General features: G+C 37.6%; 1 protein-coding gene and 1 non-coding gene across 16 annotated transcripts in view; one reads left to right on the top strand and one right to left on the bottom strand.

Moving 5' to 3' along the window:
- The window catches only part of STK33 (serine/threonine kinase 33), a 239263-nt gene that overhangs the window by 43316 nt on the left and 175461 nt on the right, over positions 1-20486 (top strand). The window lies entirely within an intron of this gene.
- On the bottom strand, positions 17263-17393 carry LOC116477567 (small Cajal body-specific RNA 20). The gene has a single exon (XR_004250533.1). It is a non-coding gene; the product is annotated as a small Cajal body-specific RNA 20 (non-coding RNA).

Raw genomic sequence — 20486 nt, forward strand, 5'->3', positions numbered from 1 at the left:
TAGACATGCAGAACATATTTATATGATTCTTGTCTGCTAGTTGTATCATTTCTGGGCATATTTTCACAGATTTTATATGCCCATTAACTTTTAACTGGTTGCAAGACATTATGGATTGAGGTAACTTCTTTAAGTAGTGTTGGCTTTGTTCTGGCATGCAGTTGCTTGAAATCAGATGAAGCGTTTTGAGACTTGCTTTTAAGCTTAAGTAGGGCAGGTCTGGAGCAGTCTTTAGTCTAGGGATAATTTATCTCTGTTGTCAAGATGAAACTCTTCTGAAAATTCTACTTGCTGCCCTATGTATTAAGATATCTTTCCTCTCTGTCTGGCAGGAATAGGAATTGTTCCCCAATCCTGTATGAGATCTGGGAGTTGTTCTGTCTTTTTCTTGCAAGGCCGTTCTCCTTCCTCTCCCACCCCCAACACGAGCCTTGGATAGTTTTTTTAAAATTATTTTTTTATTGTGGTAAAATATATATATAAAATTGACATTTTAATCTTTTTTTTGTTTTGAGACTGGGTCTCGCTCTGTCGCCCAGGCTGGAATGCAGTGGTGCAATCTCGGCCCACTGCAAGCTCTGCCTCCCGGGTTCACACCATTCTCCTGCCTCAGCCTGCTGAGTAGCTGGGACTACAGGTGCCTGCCACCACGCCCGGCTAATTTTTTTGTATTTTTAGTAGAGACAGGGTTTCACTGTGTTAGCCAGGATGGTCTCGATCTCCTGACCACGTGATCCGCCCACTTCAGCCTTCCAAAGTGTTGGGATTACAGGCGTGAGCCACACCGTGCCTGGCCCCATTTTAACCATTTTTAAGTGTATAATTAAGTGGCATTAATTACATTCACAATTTGTTACAACCATCACCACTATTTCCAAAACATTTTTATCACCCCAAAGAGAAACTCTGTAAACTTTACTAGTGACTCCTTATTCTCCCCTCGCCTATCCCTAGTAAACTTGAATTTACTTTCCATCTTTATGAATTTGCTTATTCTAGATATTTCATATAAGTGGAATCATACAATGGTTGTTCTTTTGTGTCTGCCTTATTCTAGTTAGCATACTGTTTTCAAGGTTTTTCCAACTTGGGTAGTTTTGGCCTCACATATGCTTGTATCAGCTCTTAGCCGAGACTCATATGCATCCTTCTGCAGATTTTCGAAGCTGTCTTTTGTGCAGCTCTTTCCCTCAACTAAGCTAAACTGCTGGGCTTTTGGGGAGTTTGCTGCATTCTGGAAACTGCTTCTATGTGGTAAACTGGTGCAATCATGGAACTCATCATGTTTGCTTTCCCTCTCCCAGGTATTACAGTGCTGTGTCTTGTATGATGGTCCAAAAACCATTGTATCATGTATTTTGTCCAGTTTTCTAGCAGTTTATGGCAGAAGGGTGAAATCTGTCCCCCTGTTACTCTATCTTGATCAGAAGCAGAACTGTCCTCTCTGTGTGTGTAATAGCTTTTACTGAGATGTAATTGCCATGCAATAAACTACCTATGCTTAAAGTGTACAATTTGATTTTTATATATGTGCACATCCATGAAACTGCCAGACGATCAAGATACTGAACATATCCATCAACCCCCCAAATTCCCTTATGTCCGTTTTAATGTCTCCATCCTACCTCTCTCTGCCCTCCTCTGCATTCCCAGGTAACCTCTAAATGCTTTTCTGTCACTGTAGATTAGTTTGCATTTTCTATGTAAATGGAATCATACAGTACTGTGTGTGTGCACCAATAACTTACTCATTTTTATTGCTGAGTGGTGTTGCATTGTGTGGGTATACCACCATCGATTTATCCATTCACATGTTGATGGACATTCATTTGGGTTGTTTCTAGTTTTTGACTACTACAAACAAAGCTGTTATATATTTGGATAGGGCTTTTTGTAGACATATGTATTTATTTTTCTTTGGTGAATACCTAAGATTGGAATTATTCATTCATAGGATAGATACATGTTTACCTTATAGAAAAGCTGTTTTCCAAAGTGGTTTTACCATTTTACATTCCCGCCATCAACAAATGAGGGTTCTTGTTGCAAGAACCTTACATCCTTCCCTAATATTTGGTTTTGTCAGTCTTTTAAACTTTAATCTTTCTGGATGATGTGTAGGGATGTCTCATTGTAGTTTTAACTTACATTTATCTAATGATTAATAATTTTATGAAATTTTTATCTGTTCATCGAACACTCATATATCCTTTATAAAGTATCTGTTCTTTTGCCCATTTTTTTGAAAACAGGTTGTCTTTTTATTTTTGAGTTGTAGGAATTCTAATTTTAGATACAAGTTTTTTTTAGATATATGTATTGTGAATATTTTCTCCCAGTCTGTGGCTTGCCTATTCATTTTCTTTTTTCTTTTCTTTTATGTATTTTTTTGAGACAGAGTCTCACTCTGTTGCCCAGGCTGGAGTGCAGTGGCACAATTATGGCTCACTGTAGCCTTGGGCTCAAGTGATTCTCCCATCTCAGCCTCCCGAGTAGCTGAGACCACAGGCGTGTGCCACCATGCCTGGCTGATTTTTGTATTTTTTGTAGAGATGGGGTTTTGCCATGTTGCCTAGGGTAGTCTTGAATTCCTGGGCTCAAGTGATCTGCCTGCCTTAGCCTCCCAAAGTGCTGGGATTACCGGTGTGAGCCACCATTCCTGGACGCCTATTGATTTTCTTAATGGTGTCTTTTGAGGAGTAGAAGTCTTACATTTTGATGAAGTCTAATTTATCAGTTTTTCTTTTATAGCTAATGTTTTCTGTGTTCTTTCTAAGAAATCTTTAACTTACCTGAAAGTCATAAAAACATTCTGTATTTTCTTCTAGAAGTTTTTAGTTTTAGCTTTTGCGTTTGTGTATATGATCTATTTCAAGTTAATGTCTTTGGGTGGTGTGAGATAGGAGTTGAAGTTCAATTTCTTTTTTCCCTTATGGATATACAGCTGTTTCAGCACCATTTGTTGAAGACTTTTCTTGTGTTGTTGAATTGCTTTGCTAGCCTTGTCAAAAATCAGTTGACTTCTGTTTTCATTGATTTATCTATTCTTATACCAATACCACAGTGTCTTGATTACTGTGGCTTGATAGTGAGTCTTAAAACAAGGTAGTGTGAGTCTTCCAATTTTGTTATTTTTCAAGATTGTTCTGGCTTTTCTGGGACCTTTGCCTTTACTGATGCATGCTAGAATCACTTTGCCAATTTCTATAAACTGTGCAGCCAGATTGAGAATCATAGAATAGACCTTGGTAAATTCATGCCTTGTGATGTTTTTAAGAAGTCATTTTGGGGACCTTCTCCGGATAATATTCCTTGGGAGCACCGGGCTTTATTCTGTTTGAATGTCTATGTCTTATAACTCCTAAAAAGGAAATTTATACTATACATACTTTTCTTTAGGTCTTTGCCTAGCTACAGTTTCCTTGTCAACTTTAGTGTCTTTGGTGGAACTGAATTGTTACTGTTCCAATCTTAATAATATAAATGTTGCTTTAGTACAAGAAAAATAAGAAGGTAATATAGCACATAATCCATTAAGGTCTGTCTACAAAGGATATGTCAGAGAATAAGATTTTTTCTCTGTAGTATCAGAATCAATCTTCCTTCTGCTGCATTATATTTCCTAGACGGTTATTAGGGAAATGTTCAGGGACACAGTTTTATGGAACTGTACTTAGTGAAGTATCAAATACTGTAATAAATAGCTTTCTTGCTTTTATATTTCCAGATAAACTCAAGTTTTCAAAAAACTTCAGTCTAATTTTTGCTGTTATCTTGAAATACATGCTTTAATAGCACCACACTTATTGGTGACTTTTAATAGCAGAGAGAATTATGTTACAATATGTATGATGCTTTCTAGAAGTTGTCTGACCATACTGTGGTATTCATTTTTGTAATTATTTTTGAGTTGTGGTTTTACATATATAATTCATTGTCCACGATTTATGATCCCAGTTACATAAATCAGTTCTTTTTAGTCTCTTGTAAATGTTACGAATAATACTTTGGAGGAACTTTTATGCCATCTTAATGAGTTCATGTTTGCATTGAATAACTGAATTGCAACTTGCAGTGTTCCCAGAATAGAAAATGTGAATTACTAAAATGAATTTGGGTACTTCAGGACTGTGATGGAAGGAACTAAGAACTATATTTTATTTAGTGATCATATTGTTTTATGATAAAAACAAGCTATTTTGCTCTGGATGGCAATTATTTTGTACTAAGGAAGTACCTTGGAATTATAGACCATCTTTCAATTTTATGTGCATTCCTGTCAGCTGAAAATAATTGCTGATTTGGATTTTCCTTGGAAAAAGAGGTGGAGATTATATTATTAACCTTGTAGGGAGGCATATTTTTTAGTCATTAGTTGGATATATTGCTGTAGAAGCCGTTGAATATTGTTTTAAAAAGTTCAGAATCTTGTAGTATAAGCCCAAAGAATAAGCTAATTATAGAAAAGTGCTACATTATATGATTCAGATAATCTGAGACTAATGACTAATTTAGTGTGTAGCTAGGTGCTAATTGTATGTGCTGTGGATATTAAGTGTAAAAGGTTCAAAGCCTGGAAAGATCCACATGGACTTGGAGCTGTTAGTTTGTTTTTGGTTTAAAGGATAGAATCCGGTGTTATTCATCATGCCCATATTGGACAATGAAAAGACTTCCCAGTATTTCCTACAAAAGTTTACCTGGGTGTAGTTACATGCCTCTGATTTTCCCCGTTGCTCTGTTTATATAGGCATAGCTCATATATTTTGGGAAATCGGAGGAATAGCTGTATTGGTGCTATATTGGTTTGTTATAGCCAATCCCTAAAGAAATGTGTTCCTGTAAAGACTCTTTTGTTTTTCTTTGTATCCTCTGAAATTATGATTTGCCTCCAGCCATAATTTCTTGCAGCCACAAATAGTAATAACTAATAATTTTATAGCACTGAACTGTGTACCTTACTGTGTTCTAGATATGTTTCATATTTTAACTAATTTGATCTTCATGATAACCCCATGTGGTAGGTAATATTCATTTTTTCATTTTACAGATGGGGAGCCAGATAAATATTACATAACTAGAAAGTGACAGAGGTGAGCTCTGAACCAGAGTCTCTACTGTTAACCCTAGTCTATGCTTTAATTGACTTAAGAAGTAAATTTTACTAGTAATGTTTTAAACATTGTTATTATTATTATTATTTTGAGACATGGTCTTACTCTGTCACCCAGGCTGGAATGCAATGGCTTGATCTTGGGTCACTGCAACCTCTACTTCCTGGGCTCAAGCAGTCCTCCCACCTCAGCCTCCCGAGTAGCTGGGACTACAGGCACATGCCACCACCCCAGCTAATTTTTTAGTATTTTCAGTAGAGATGGGGTTTCACCATGTTGCCCAGGCTTGTCTCAAACCCTCCCACAGTGCTAAGATTACAGGCATGAGCCGCCACGCCCAGCCTTAAACATTATTTTAACAATGTCATAGGTTAGACAGTTATAACTGTATTAAAGTCCTGAAAAGCTCACTCAGTAATTTAAAAACTTTCCACTAGAGGTCAGTCTATCACTTGGCAATATAAATATTTTCTGCTTTCTTAGTGCAAAATTTCATTTACTAAATTAAAGAAGTATGCTGTGGAAGAGACTTGGGTAGCACAATAGATTTTGAATTGGAAACATAATAAAAAGTCATCTTTATAGTAGTAAAAGCATCTATGACTATTACAAGATGCAATATTGGTTCAATTGACTGTATTTGCAGAATTTAGTCAAGATATCCTATGAGATGCTATCTGGCAGAGGAAAGGCTAATGACCCTGATCTTTAGTTGTTGCCTCTAAATGAACCACACATTAAACATTAGACCAATTTTGTGTTACTAGTACTTCAGATTCTTTTTCTTGACTCATTTAATTTAGTCAAGGACTTAAAATATACCTGGAGAGTAATGAAATAGTGAAAATATTGAGTGTTTACTAAGAGATATTCTGATAATTTTAAGAAAATGTGGATCTAAGATTTTTTAAAAAGTAGCCTAGAGGCTTTTATTTCTCAACTCTCAGGTTTTGGAGATAACAAGGAATTGAATTAAGATGCAGAAACTGAGGGTCTATTTAGAAGCTGCATTTTGAGGTAACTTCTTTGCTTGTAAATGCAGTCATATTTTGGAAGGATGAAATATAATTAATTAATTAGAGTCTTAACTTGGAAGGATTAAATATAGCTGGAGAGTCTAACATGGTCCTGAGTATGAAGTTATTAATCAGTTGACCAATGATGTTATTTATATGTAAATAATGATTTTGGCTTCTGTAGGTTAAATAAAGCCTTTTAGGCAGCCTTCAAACTAACTGAAACAATCTGACTTGACTTCAGATTTGTCACACTGGAAATGAATGGCCACAGGCAGAACAGGCCAGGACAGGGAGGGAAGTTACACAGGAGGGATGGGTTGGCAGAGTTTGTAAGTTTGGATGGGTAATAACTTAACCCAGGGGATTGTCGGTGGAGGGATGAGGGAGTCCTGTAGCTAGAGATAGGCAGAAGCAGACAGGATATTTGGGTTCTAGGTAAACAAGGTGCATTTAAGACCTAAGAAGTCTTTAGAGGCAGCAGAGATGAACAAATGAACGTGAAGGTGAGAGTTATTGATTTCTAATGGTACCTATCCCTTACTATGTACTTATTTATGTGCCAGGCACTGTGCTAAGAGCTTTATGTACATTATCTCTTTTTCTCCTTATCATAATCTTGTGAGGTAGGTTTTAATCCCTTTTCACAGACAAGATGACTGAGGCTGAATGAGTTTCAATAACTTGCCTTCGGTCGTAGAACCTGTAAATGGCAGAACTGGTATTTGAACTCCGGGCTTATGACTCCGGCTGTGAAACTCTGCTTTTGGATGCAGAAGGTATTTCTTTTTTTGCCCCAGTTTTATTGTGCCTGCAATGTAGGGATGGCCATAGGCTTATATCCAATGGGAAATTAACCCCATGGGTAAACCCCAATTACAACAAAAGCAGAGAGTTATAACTTCCAGGGAGGTGGGGGTTGGTATTTTTGTTAAAAATGTGAAGTTTTTTAACCTTTGACTATAAATCATGGTGAAAAACCTATATTCTCCATGTAGCACTGATTAGATTGTGGCGAATCCATCTCCTGTACTTTCACTACTTTGTTATTTTTTTTTCCTCTTCTAAAATCCACTAATTATCTTACTAGGTGTTCTCTCTGTTGGCTTGGTTTCTCATAAATGACACTCCTGGAGATGCCCTCTCAAGGGCTTTCTAGAGTCATAATAGGAAGAGTAGTGGGCAAACCTAAAAGGAAGTTTAGGGATCACTAATTTGGTCTGTCAGTGTACTTTTGTCACTTTATTTTTACACCTGCAGGCAGCAGTGCTTCTGAGACCTTTTAGTCCTTTAAAGATAGCTTTGATCCTAGATCTCTTTCTGCTTAGGATATGTTTTTGAAGGGATGAGGACAGAATGTCAGCTTTCTTCTCCCAAAGGCACCGGTTGTTGAATTTCCCCTGTAATCTGGGACTTTCATCATTTCCTCCATGTTGATGGTGGCGCTAGACCTGGGGAATAGCATTTATCTTTTGTTTTTTGACCTAAGTGACAGGTAATGGTGAAAGGTCCATCAGCTAAGAATGCTTTTAATAAGGCCCTCTTTTTTGTGGTGTAGCCAGGGTCCATCTGTGGTTAACTGCAAAAAGTATTTCCCAAGTTCCTTCAGTCTTTTCTTCTGAAGTTGCTTGAAGGTGATACTTAGGAAGAGTACATTCACATGCTATACAAGGGCAAGCAAATGGAAAGTTCTCTTTCTATAGCTTTTTATCTCTTGGGTGAAACTTTGATTTATTTTGACAAAATAATACAGAATTCTTAATCTAGCAGTATAAAGTAACACCAGATTCACAAGGGGCAAACTCTTCTCAGCAGAGCAGGCTCAGCAGAATTGTGTAAGGCCAGAGTGCCTGCTTTCTTCCATAAGGCTTTGGGATTAAATTTACTCATCTCTGTTTTTTAATCCATCAATGCCCAAAGTCATCTCTCTCTCCTATTTGCTGTTTCATAGAGAAGGAAGCCATTTGATGGGAATTTCCTAAATTCCCTACAACCAAATCTATATACTTACTTCCACCTGTTAGCATCCATCTTCCTCAGATAGCTTTCCAGCTGGCCTGCCTGCTACTTTCCACTCTTGATTCTCTTACATCCTGCCTCTAAAGTCATATTTTACAAATAAAAATCTGATTATGCCACTCTGCTACTGAAAAAGTGTTTATTTGCATGCTTGTAGGATACAGCCTCAGATCTTTAACATACCTTATGAGGCCCTATAGATATTGCTCCTTGTCTACCTCACCATCTTTGACTGACAGCAGTGTAGCTCTTTTTCTTCCCCACAGTTCAGCCATACTGGTCCCTTTTAATTTCCTCAAATCTGCCAGGTTTCTTCCTGGTTCCTCTTTTTGGAATGCATTCCTCACTTTCTCTGGCTAACTGATTGCTGTCCTTCAGGTCACTGCTTGTGTTACTCTTTCTGGGAAATCCCAATGTAGTCATATCTCTTGTAATTGTTAAGTTAGTGACATTATTTTCCAGGTGTTTTTATTACCAGGAAATTCAGTTCTCACTCTTGAGGACTCTTCCTTCACTTTGTGTATTATGTAAGAACTGGGGGTTCCAAAGGGTTAGTCTCATGTACCATGTGGAGGGTGAACTCGAAATCTGAAAAGTACAATATAGCTGTTGCTGATAAAGACTGTTGCTGTTGAAGAATGGTCCTGCACAGCCCAAAGGGACTGATTATTTATGATGACCTGCCCAAGATGTAGAAGTTACATTTTACATTCATATATGTACAGACTTACGTTCATACTCTTAGTCATTGTTTCTCAAAGCATAATCTTGTGTCATGGTGGTTATAGGCTGGGTTAGAGTCACCCTTCCTCGTGATCCCCTGGGCTGGATTGAGCTTGGGACACCAACCCAGACAGCTCCTGCCTAGTGAGTATTCTTTTGGTGCCATTTGTATCCCTTCTTGCCAGAAGATTTTGGTGAGGGCAATGTTAGGTTTACTCCAACAGCTAACTTTGAATCCCAAGGAACACTCCCAGAAGGCCTATGGGCTTTATATCCCAAGAAAAAAGATAGTTATTGCTAGGTTGTATGCCCAAGGAAGGCCCTACTTACGCAGATACAGGGTACTTACTCGTTTTTGCAATCTGTCACTATGGGAGGCGACTTAAGTGACTCTTCATACAATAAAGTGAGCTTCAAGGAGACTTGCCTCTCCTTGAACTGAGAAGCAACTCAGAGATTCTTTAGCTAGAAGAATCTAATCCATAACACTTGGGGACTCTAATCTCTGCTTAAACAGCTACCCCTTTACTTACTTATTGATCTGCTATTCTTGTGATTTTTAAAAATAGTAATAGTCTGTTTTCCCCGCTATAATGTAAGCTCCAAGAGGGTAGGAACTATTTATGTCTTCTTCATTGCTGTATCTTCAGTGCCTCCCAAAGTGCCTTGCACATAGTTAATATCCTATGGATATTTGATGAGTGAATGAATTTTAAGTTTTCCAAAGTAGAATTTTAATAGTAACTATTACTTCTAAGAATGCAGAAGATATTCAGAAAGGTAAAGCCATGCTAACCATATTCCCTATCATGAAACTAATTGAGAATCAACAAATAGAATGAAAAGCAAACAAAAAAAAATCTGTGAAACTAGGAAATGGCTCAGTTCCTAGCTATGGACTAGAATCTAAGAGTATAATGAAACATGGATGAAATCAAAGGGGATGCTAAAATCTGTTATACACCTGTTTAGACGGTAAACAGAGTGCAGATTTCACTGAAAGTGGGGGCCATGAGTATCCCATCCTGTAAGGTTTTAGTGTTGGGACACGCCGTGGGAAAACCTGGAAAATCCCCAAGGAAGCCAGTGCAATATCTCAAAATGGAGACAGAGAGAAAGAGAGAGAGAGGAGAGAGAGACAAGAGGACAGTATCTTTTGATTTCTAACCTGCAGTGAAGTGGAGAGGAATAAAGAAGAAATGACAAAGAGCTATGTAGCAGTTAACTGAATCAAATGAACATAAATGAATAACTAATAAATTAGCAAACCAAAGCTAGTTAACTGCTTTACTCTAAGCATGCAGAATGAAGTACATTTCAGATTAAGAATTATTTTAGTAAACAAATTCTAGAAAAATACATCTGTATTCACTTAAAGAAATTGAAGGGGAACATAGAATTTTTAGAAATTGGAGTTAAGGAAAGAAAGCAAGGCAATCCCTCTCTGGTGGTCAGAGTCATAGGGTGTGAGGATTTATAGCTGTTGGCAACCATGTTCTGTGCCTTGTGGGAGAAATTGGTCTGTCTGTGATAGTGACAGCCAAGCCAACACATTGAAGCAGAAATAAGAGACAAAAGAAAAATAGCCCTAGTTGAGATAAGCAGTCCTGGTGGCATTCAAGTCTGTGGTTCCAGTTATCCCTCAGGCTCAGTTACACTTTTTACATTTCCTAAAGTTATATGAGGTACTGCATTGTCTTTCTGATAAATTCTTTTTATCTAAACTATTTCAAGTTAGCGTTATGCCATAGGCTTTCAACTAGGAATTCTGTATGATATGTAGATAATACAGGCAGAGAAGATCCAACATATGTGTTATTGGTGTGCCTGATAGAGAGTAGAACGAATGGACAATAATTTCAAATATATCATGGGGAAAAGACCACCAGAGATTAAACAGATTAGTAATCTGCAGATTCAAAGAACACAGAATTCTAAAAGAACTGAAACAGGATGATCAATATCAAATAAGTATATAACAGTAAAGTTAGTTGTGCTTCAGGATTAAAAAAAAGAATCGCCAAGCATCCAGACAGAAAAAGCAAGTCACCGAAAGGGGGAAAATGAGACTGGCTTCTGACATCATGGTAATAGCCAAAGCCAGGAGGCAGTTGAACAGTGTCTCTTGAGTTTTGGTGGAATGTGTGTAGGGAGAAATAGTGTGACCCACAGATTTAATACCTGGTTAAGCTCTTATTTATGCATAAAGATAACAACCAATATTCTCAAACATTCAAGGACCTAGTCTCTGAAAAAATGCCTCATGAGTAAAATTAATCATCTAAGTGATAAATAAAAAGAACTTGGGAATGAAGAAGCAGAGATAGGAAGGGGTTGACAGGGCATATGGAATCTATTTAAAAATAGACCAAGTAAAGTCTGAATAACTGCGTACTATGAAAACAGAAGAAAATGTAAAAGCTCTAAAATTAATATTGAATAAAGGATTTATGTAACAGATATAAAGAGGGGAAGGGAGAATAGGTAGAGGTTTGCGAAAGGTATGAACTCCCATTTATTTTCGTGGAGAGAGAGTCAGTAGATACAGCCTGTAGTTGATGAATCTACTAGTCTCAGTTGAAATCTAGGCACTGCCACATACCAGCTATGCATTCTCAGATGAGTTTAATTCTCATAAGTAGTTATAGAATCTTCATCTGTGTCTTGGAGGTAACGATACTACTAACCTGCTAGGGTTGTTGTGAAGATTAAATACAATAATGTGTATCAGGTACTTAGAACAGTGCCTGGCCTGAAGTAAGCATTCAATAAAAATTACCAATTGTTTATTATTATTTGAAGGCAAAAACATGGGCAGATAATTTTATAATCTTGGGGCAGAGAAGGCCTTTCTAAGCATAACTTTCAACCTAGTGACCATAAAAGAAAAGATTAATTATTTGACTTCATAAAAACTAAAAGCTTTTACATGACAAAATCACCATGATAAGAATCAATGAACAAATACCCAAGTGGGGGAGAATAATTGCAATATATTTGACAGAAGAAGGATTGATAGCATTAGTATTTAGGGATCACTGATAAGTCAACAAGAAAAAGATGAGAAAAAATCAGTACGAACAGATATTTTACAGAAAAATTTTGAAAAAATACTTAGCCTCATTTGTAATTAAGGAGATAGAAATTAAAATAAGATGTTGTTTTTCATTTATCAAATTGAGAAAGATGAAAAAGTTCAAAAATATCTAATGATAGCATGTGGTAAAATGCACTCTCATATCCTTTCTTGAGGGCAGTCTGACATTTATCAAAATAATAAATGCTCACACATTTATCTCTACAGTGCTACTGCTAAGAGTGTATTCTACAAATATATTCATCTTAGTATACAAAGATATATGTAAAAGGTTATTGCATATAGCATAATTTGTAATAGAAGCCATTTGGAAGCAATTTACTTGACTGTTGATATGGACTTGTTAAATAATTTAGAATGCTTATATATATTGGAATATTATGTAGCCATTAAAACAAAAGAGGTGTAAACATATATACGGATAATGAAAAAATGGTTAGGCTATAATATTTAGAAAAAGAGTAAGTTTCTGAGAATAGGTATAGTATGAGCTTATTTACAACAATATATGATTTATACTTAGGCTATGTATATGCAAAGAAAATTTCTAGAATGTTACACAGAACCATTGGAAATGATTATCTCTGAGATGGAGAATGGAGATGCTCTGGACTCTTATTTTCATTTTATACCCTCTGGACTCTTTCATTTTTTATTACAGCAATTATTTTCTAATTTTACAGTAATTAAAAGCAAACAAAAATAATATTTTAACCAGTAGTGACTATATTGCTTTTGAAAATGGAATTTAATATTCTGGGAATAAAATTATGGGGTAAAATAGTAAAACAAATCAAGTAGGTTCAACTAATGTTTGTTCAACAAAGATTTAGGAAGCTCCTACTTTGCATGACATACTAAGCTGAGCTTAGCTTGTGGAACAGATAATACTTGATAAATGCTAAAAATAGTGGTTCAGACATTTCTCCTAGAGGTTAAATTTTCTTAATTAAAACCAGATGAAATAAAGTCTGTTAGTGAACCCTGTTTTTATTACATGATTGTCATGCCACCAACCTAGAAACTAGCATGAGGGGCAGGAAAAAATGCCAAGGTTTGTGAACTTGGCTATGCCATTTTGTTGGCTTTGTGCTTTGGTTGTCATAATATGGCTGCTGAAGGTGTTGGGGATATGTGAGAAGGTATATTAGTGATAATGCTCATGATGACAGGAGAAGATCCTGTATTCCTGAGCAAAAACTAGATTTGGTCAAATGCTGTATTTACCAGTGCTATTTATATTTTGTTGCTTTAAAGGCAGCAGTTTTGTGAAGAAGATTGTAGTTTCGTGGAGGCAAGCAGACCCCTACATTTTCTAGGGTTTGGCCATGTGAATTATACCAGTCTATTTAGAAATTGTGGCTGTTTTCTATTAGAGAGTCTGTGATTCTTCAAAATCTTGTGATTTCATTGGGCTCAAGACATTTTGAGGAATGGGAAATGATTGCAGTATCCAGTTGGCATTAGCTGTTTGAATTTTAATACCCTCACAGTCAGTTGTGCTATATTAACACTTGTTTTGAAAACGTGAATTTGCTGCAATGCCATTGATATATTAGGAAGCAATTTGAGCATAAGTGAATTTCATGTTTGCGTTATCCATGATTTTGTCAGCAAGAAACACCAGGTGAACACAGAATACAGCACACAGTTGAACTGAGCCCAGCAGGAACACACAAAACAGACGCATGTGCATACCTGAAATATCTACCAGCTACCTCAGTTCACCACAAGTTATGAGCCACACCCACCTGCATCTGGTGTCACACCTTTCCTTCTGATTTCAGATAACCTTCTTTCTGGCACCCATGATTAATTCAAAAGCTACAGTCTTTCAAATGCCTATATCTATAAGTAAACTTCAGGTTTTTTTCAAGGTAAGGTGCCATATATTTATGTTTCCTAACCATTTAACATGTACAAAAATGCTATGAGTTTTTTATTAGGTTTCGTGTGTGTGTGTGTGTGTGTGTGTGTGTGTGTGTGTGTGTGTGTGTGTATTACTGACAAAGATTTGGAGTTATGTGTCCCTAGCTACATTTCCCCCATAAGTCCTTGTTTGTGCCATTTTTGCATAGTGTGGTTATTTTTAGGAATGTAGGTATTTCCTTATAGTGAAACTGACTATATCTCTTTGAACAAATTTATGCTGGTCTTTTTTCCTTTTCATTTTAAGTTTATGTAATGCATCTGATTTGCAATAGTTAAACAGCTCCCTGCAAACAAATGAATGATGGAAATCTTATTTTTCCTTTTGTTGCAGGTAATCCATTGTACCAAGTTAGCTCAACATTTCTAATTTTAAACCAACTTCTCTAGTTCCTTATTGGCAGTTGGTTAGGGCTTCATGTGTCCTAGTGAATTGAGTGATTTTTCTAAGTTAAATTTTTGTGAAGGGCTGCATCTTGAGATAAGGTCCCAAATGCCTCATGTTGAACTCCTTTGGACTTCTCTAGACTTCTGTGACTTAAGTTTCATTACATTGCTAATCGTCCATGTTTATTATTATATAAAGAAAGCCTTGCACCAAGTTTGCGGCATGAAGTAAGTACATAGGTATAAACAGCATGTGATTGAAAACCAAGTATTTATTATTTGGAAGTGAATTACTTGTTTTTTTAAAAAAGCTTAGTCATCTTTTTTGAGGGTTTTTTTCTACTGCAGTGATGATATAGGTTAAAGTAAAAATCTTTCATTGAATGCTGAAGTTCCTTTTTGAGGTTCTAACATGATATACATGAATAAAGGAGTTACAAGTCTGTAATTGCCTTCTTTACATCTGACTTATAATGCTTTCTTGTGCCCAGGTTGCGTTCCTTATTCTAGTTCACTTAGTAGTCGCACTAGGAATTATTTCTGTAAAAATATGAGAGATAGGAATGTATATTTTGACTTGAATATTTGCTTTAAGGTTTTCCTTGTGTAAGTACAGGTTTTTATTCTGATTTTGGCACATAAGAATTCAGCTTTAAGTTGAAATTTAAGACTTCCTGACTTCCTTTTTTCCTTCCTTTTTTCCTTCCTTCCTTCCTTCCTTCCTTCCTTCCTTCCTTCCTTCCTTCCTCCCTCCCTCCCTCCCTCCCTCCTTCCCTCCCTCTTTCTTTTCCCCTCCTCCTTCTCCTCCTCCTCCTCCCTCTCCTCTCCTCTCCTCTCCTCTCCTCTCCTCTCCTCTCCTCTCCTCTCCTCTCCTCTTCTCTTCTCGACAAGGTCCCCCTCTGTTGCCTAGGGTGGAGTGCAGTGGCACAATCAAGGCTCACTGCAGCCTTGACCTCCCAGGCTCCAGTGATCCTCCTACCTCAGCCTCCCAAGTAGCTGGGACCACAGGCATGCACCATGATGGCCAGCTAATTTTTTTATTTTTTGTAGAGATGAGGTCTCACTGTGTTGCCCAGGCTGGTCTTGAACCCCTGGGCTCAAGTGATCCTCCTGCTTTGGCCTCCCAAAGTGTTGGGATTACAGGCATGAGCCACCATGCCTGGTTTAAGTTCTTTTAATCTTCTCTTTGAAAGAAAGTATCTTAGTCAATAGTAAGTGCATCTAGCAAAGAGGGGCATTACTATGGTGACCCTAAAATCTGTTCTTCTCTTCTTCATTCATTCATTCTTCATAGAACAAATATTTATTAGGTGCCTAATATGTGTTACATCATTTTAGGCTCTGGAGAATATAATGATGAGCAAAAATACAGTCTTTCCCCTCACAGTCTAGTGGGGGAAATAGACTTTAATTAATGAGTGACCAAAATATATACTTATAAATTGTGATAAGTGCTATGAAGAAAGTGTACAAGTTCCTTTGAAAGAGAAAAACAAGGGGACCCAATTTGGATAAGTGATTTAAAAAAGGCCTTTCTGAAGAAGTGACATTTAAACTGAAGTCTACAGGATAAGGAATTTACTGGAAGGGAAAGGGGGTGGAAGGATTTCCAGGCAGAGGCAAGAGGTTTTGTGATATCATTTTATAGTACTCATGACCTTTTTAGATGCTTATATAATTAGGTACTAGTCTATGAGCAAGACAGTTTATAGAGCTGTGTTACTGAAAAGATGCATATAAATTACATTTTTATAAATGAATTCCTGAATTCCTGCAGGCTTACATTATACTTACTGTGCTATATCATCTGCATTTGATTGATGTTCAGTTACTTCAATTACTGCTAGATTGATCTTTCTAAAGCACAACTTTGATGATGTGTTTTTCTGCTCAGAAATCTTTACCAGCTCCCCAGTTACCCAATAAAATCCAGACTTCTTAGCCTCATGGTCAGGCCCTCCCCAACTGGCCCTAGTCTCAATATTCTACTTCAACTTTACTCCTATTTCTGAGGTACTCTCTTGGCCAACAGAACTTCTGGATGATCATGGGTGCTTTCTTATGTGCCCACCTTCACTTGCATTGCTTCTCTTGCCTTACAATCTGTTCACCTCCTTCTTAGACTGCCCAAATCCAGGCCCATTTCAGATGTTAAAATTTGATCTGGGTGTCTTCTCTGATCACCCCAGCTGGAAGTTACTTCTTTTTCATCTGACTTCTTATGGCATTTTTATTTTTACTGTTCTTTAAGTACTTTTCCCTTCTTGTTTTTAAAAAATATTATTTTTAATTGACATCATAATTGTATACATTTATGGAGTAGAATGTGATGTTTTGATACATGCACACAGCATGGAGTGATTAAATCAAGCTAATTAACATATCCATCACCTCACTTTTTTTTGTGGTAAGATAATTAAAATTCACTTTCTTTATTATTTTTATTTTTATTTTATTTTAAGATGGAGTCTCGCTCTGTCGCTCAGGCTGGAGTGCAATGGCTCAATCTCAGCTCCCTGCAACCTCTGCCTCCTAGATTCAAGCGATTCTCTCACCTCAGCCTCCCGAGTAACTGGGATTACAGGCGCTCACCACCACACCCAGCTACTTTTTGTGTTTTTAGTAGAGATGGGGGTTTTGCCATGTTGCCCAAGCTGGTCTTGAACTCCTGGGCTCAGGGAATCCACTCACCTCAGCCTCCTAGTGTGCTAGGATTACAGGTGGGAGCCACAGTGCCCAGCCAGTTTCTTAATTATTTTTAAACGTGCAATATGCTATTACTGACTATAGTCACCCTGCTGTGCAGTAGATCTCAAAACATTCCTCTTGTCTACCCTTTGACCAGCAGCTTTCCATTCCTTCCCTCCTATTCCCCCCAGCCTCTGGTAATCGTCATTCTACACTCTACTTCTATGAGTTTGACTCTTTTAGATTCTACATACAAATAAGATGGTGTGGTATTTGTCTTTTTTTTTTCAAATGCCCAAGGGAGGTAAACAAGGCTGCCCAGCTCTCAGCAGTCATGATGATGATTCTCAAGGGCCATCTTGGCCTCCAACCCTGGCTGAAGAGAAAAAAGATCCCCTACAGCCCTATGGGAGAGAGGTCCTCTGTCTTTCTGTGCTTGGCTCATTTCACTTAACGTAATGTCCCCCAGGCTTATCCACATTGTTGCAAATGACAGGATTTCCTTCTAAAAAAGACTGAATAGTATTCCATTGTGTATATATATATCACATTTTTATCCATTCATCTGTTGATGGGCACCAAGGTTGTTTCCACATCTTGGCTGTTGTGAGTAGTGTTGTAGTGAACATGGGAGTGCAGATCTCCTTCTGACATATTGATTTTGGTTCCTTTGGGTATGTACCCAGCAGTGGGATTGCTGAATCATCTAGTAGTGATGTTTTTAGTTTTTTTGAGGAAACTCCATACCATTTTTCATAATAGCTGTACTAATTTACATCCCCACCAACAGTGTACAAGTATTCCCTTTCTGTGCATCCTCACTAACGCTTATCTTTCATCTTTTTGATAACAGCCGTTCTAACAGGTGTGAGGTGATATCATCTCATAGTAGTTTTAATTTGCATTTATCTGATGATTAGTGATGTTGAACATTGTTTTCATGAACTAGCTGGCTGTTTGTATGTCTTTGTAGAAATGTCTGTTCGGGTCATTCACTCTTTTTTTTTTCTTTTTGAGATGGAGTCTCACTCTGTTGCCCAGGCTGGAGTGCAGTGTCGTGATCTGGGATCACTGCACCCTCCACCTCCCAGATTCAAGCGATTCTCCTACCTCAGCCTCCCCAGTAACTGGGACTACAGGTGCATGCCACCATGCTTGGCTAATTTTTTGTATTTTTAATAGAGACGGGGTTTCACTGTGTTAGCCAGGATGGTCTTGATCTCCTGACCTCGTGGTCCACCTGCCTCGCCCTCCCAAAGTGCTGGGATTACAGGTGTGAGCCACCACACCCAGCCAATTCACTCATTTTTGATCAGGTTATTTGTTTTCTTGCTATTGAGTTGTTTGAGTTCCTTACATATTTTGGATGTTAATCCTTTATCAGATATATGGTTTGTAAATATTTTCTCCTACTCTGTGACTTGTCCCTTCACTTTGTTCACCTGGTTCCTTTGCTCTGCAGAAGATTTTTAGGTGGATGCCATCCCACTTGTCTATTTTCATCTGTGCCTTTGGGGTCATATCCAAAAAATCATTGCCTAGTCTAATGTCATGGAGCTTAACCTCTGTGTTTTCTTCTAGTAGTTTTATAGTTTCGGGTCTTATATTTAAGTCTTTAATCCATTTGGAGTTGATTTTTATATATGGTATGAGATAAAGATGCAATTTCATTCTTCTGCATGTGGATGTTCATTTTTGCCAGCAACATTTATTAAAGAGGGTGTCCATTTCCCATTGTGTATTCTTGGCACCTTTGTAAAAAAAAATCAGTTGACTATTAATGTGTGGGCTTCTGGGATTTCTATCCTGTTCCATTGGTCAGTGTGTCTATTTTTATGCTAGTACCATGCTGTTTTGATTTTGATAGCCTTAAAATATACAGTCATATAGCATATAACAACATTTTGGTCAGCGATGGATCACGTATACAGTGGTGGTCCCATATGATTATAATGGAGCTAAAGAATTCCTGTTGCCTAGTGACATTGTAGGTGTTGTAACATAGTAAGGCAACACATCACTCAGGTGTTTGTGGTGATGCTATTGTAACCAAACCTACTGTACTTACAGTTGTATAAAAGTGTAGGACATATACTTATGTAAAGCACATAATACTAGATAATAATAAGCAATTATGTTACTGGTTTTTATATTTACTGATATATATGATTTTTATACACATATTTATATATATATATATATATATTTTTTTTTTTTTTGGAGACAGATTCTCCCTCTGTTACCCACGCTAGAGTACAGTGGCTTCATCATAGCTTACTCTGCAGCCTTGAACTCCTGGATTCAAGTGATCCTCCTGCCTCAGCTTCCTGAGTATCTGGGACTACAGGTGTGTGCCACATGCCTGGCTAATTTAGATTTTTTTTTTTTTTTATGTGGAGACAAGGTCTCACTGTATGGCCCAGGCAGCTCCTGAACTCCTAGGCTCAAGCAATCCTTCTGCCTTGGCCTCCCAAGCCAGTGTATATTATACTCTTTGTTATTTTAGAGTCTCCTCTTTTCACTTATTTTAAAAAAAGTTAACTGTTAAGCAGCCTCAGGCAGGTCCTTCAGGAGGTATCCAGAAGAAGGCATGTTTATCATAGGAGATGACAGCTCCATGCTTGTTATTGCCCCTGAAGACCTTCTAGAGGAACAAAATGCGGAGGAGGAAGACAGTGATATTGATGATCCTTATTCTTTGTAGACCTAGACTAATGTGTGTGTATGTGTCTTAGTTTTTAACAAGAAAGTTTAAAAAGTAAAAAAAAATGAGTAAAAGAACTGAAAAATAGAAAAAAGCTTATAGAATAAGGATATAAAGAGATAAAATATCTTTGTAAAGCTGAACCTGTATTTGTGTTTTAAGCTATGTGTTATTAAAAAGAAGCAAAAAGTTAAAAACATGTAAAAAGTTGATAAAGTAGAAAAGTTACAGAAAGCAAGGTGATGTCAGCAAAACAGCAGAATAGAAGATCCTCTGGCATCACTCTCCCTACAAAAATACAACTAGAAATGATTTAAAAACAAGAATACCACCCTGAATATACCAGAACTTGGAGGAGAAGCTGAGAAACCCCATAGACTCACAGGATTGAGATAAGCCATGACTGGTAAGAGAAAAGGTCATTTCAGTCTGTGCCACTTCCTTCCCCAAGCTGGCATAGTGCCACTCACAGAGACCTTTTCTAGACCTATGGCTTATAGGGTGATAGGAGGGAATTGGAGGCGGACATTCATTCTTGCCACTGGTCTGGAATCTTTGTGAGAAGCCTACTCCAGGTGCACTCCATAGGAACCATGGGGAATACCAGGAGGGTTGTACCATCTGGGGGTGAATTGGGGGCACACAGAGGCAACTGAGCACAGTGACTGGTGTGCAGATCTTGGTGGCTCTTTAGCTCTCCAGTCAGGAGGGACGCCATGTTGAAGAGACAGGCCAGTGCCATAGTGCTGCAAGGGGCACAGTTCATGGAAAGGCTGGAATACCTAGCTGCATTTTCCACAAAGCCTAGG

Source organism: Hylobates moloch, unplaced genomic scaffold, assembly GCF_009828535.3.
Source record: "Hylobates moloch isolate HMO894 unplaced genomic scaffold, HMol_V3 SCAFFOLD_11, whole genome shotgun sequence".
NCBI classification, from domain to species: Eukaryota; Metazoa; Chordata; class Mammalia; order Primates; family Hylobatidae; genus Hylobates; species Hylobates moloch.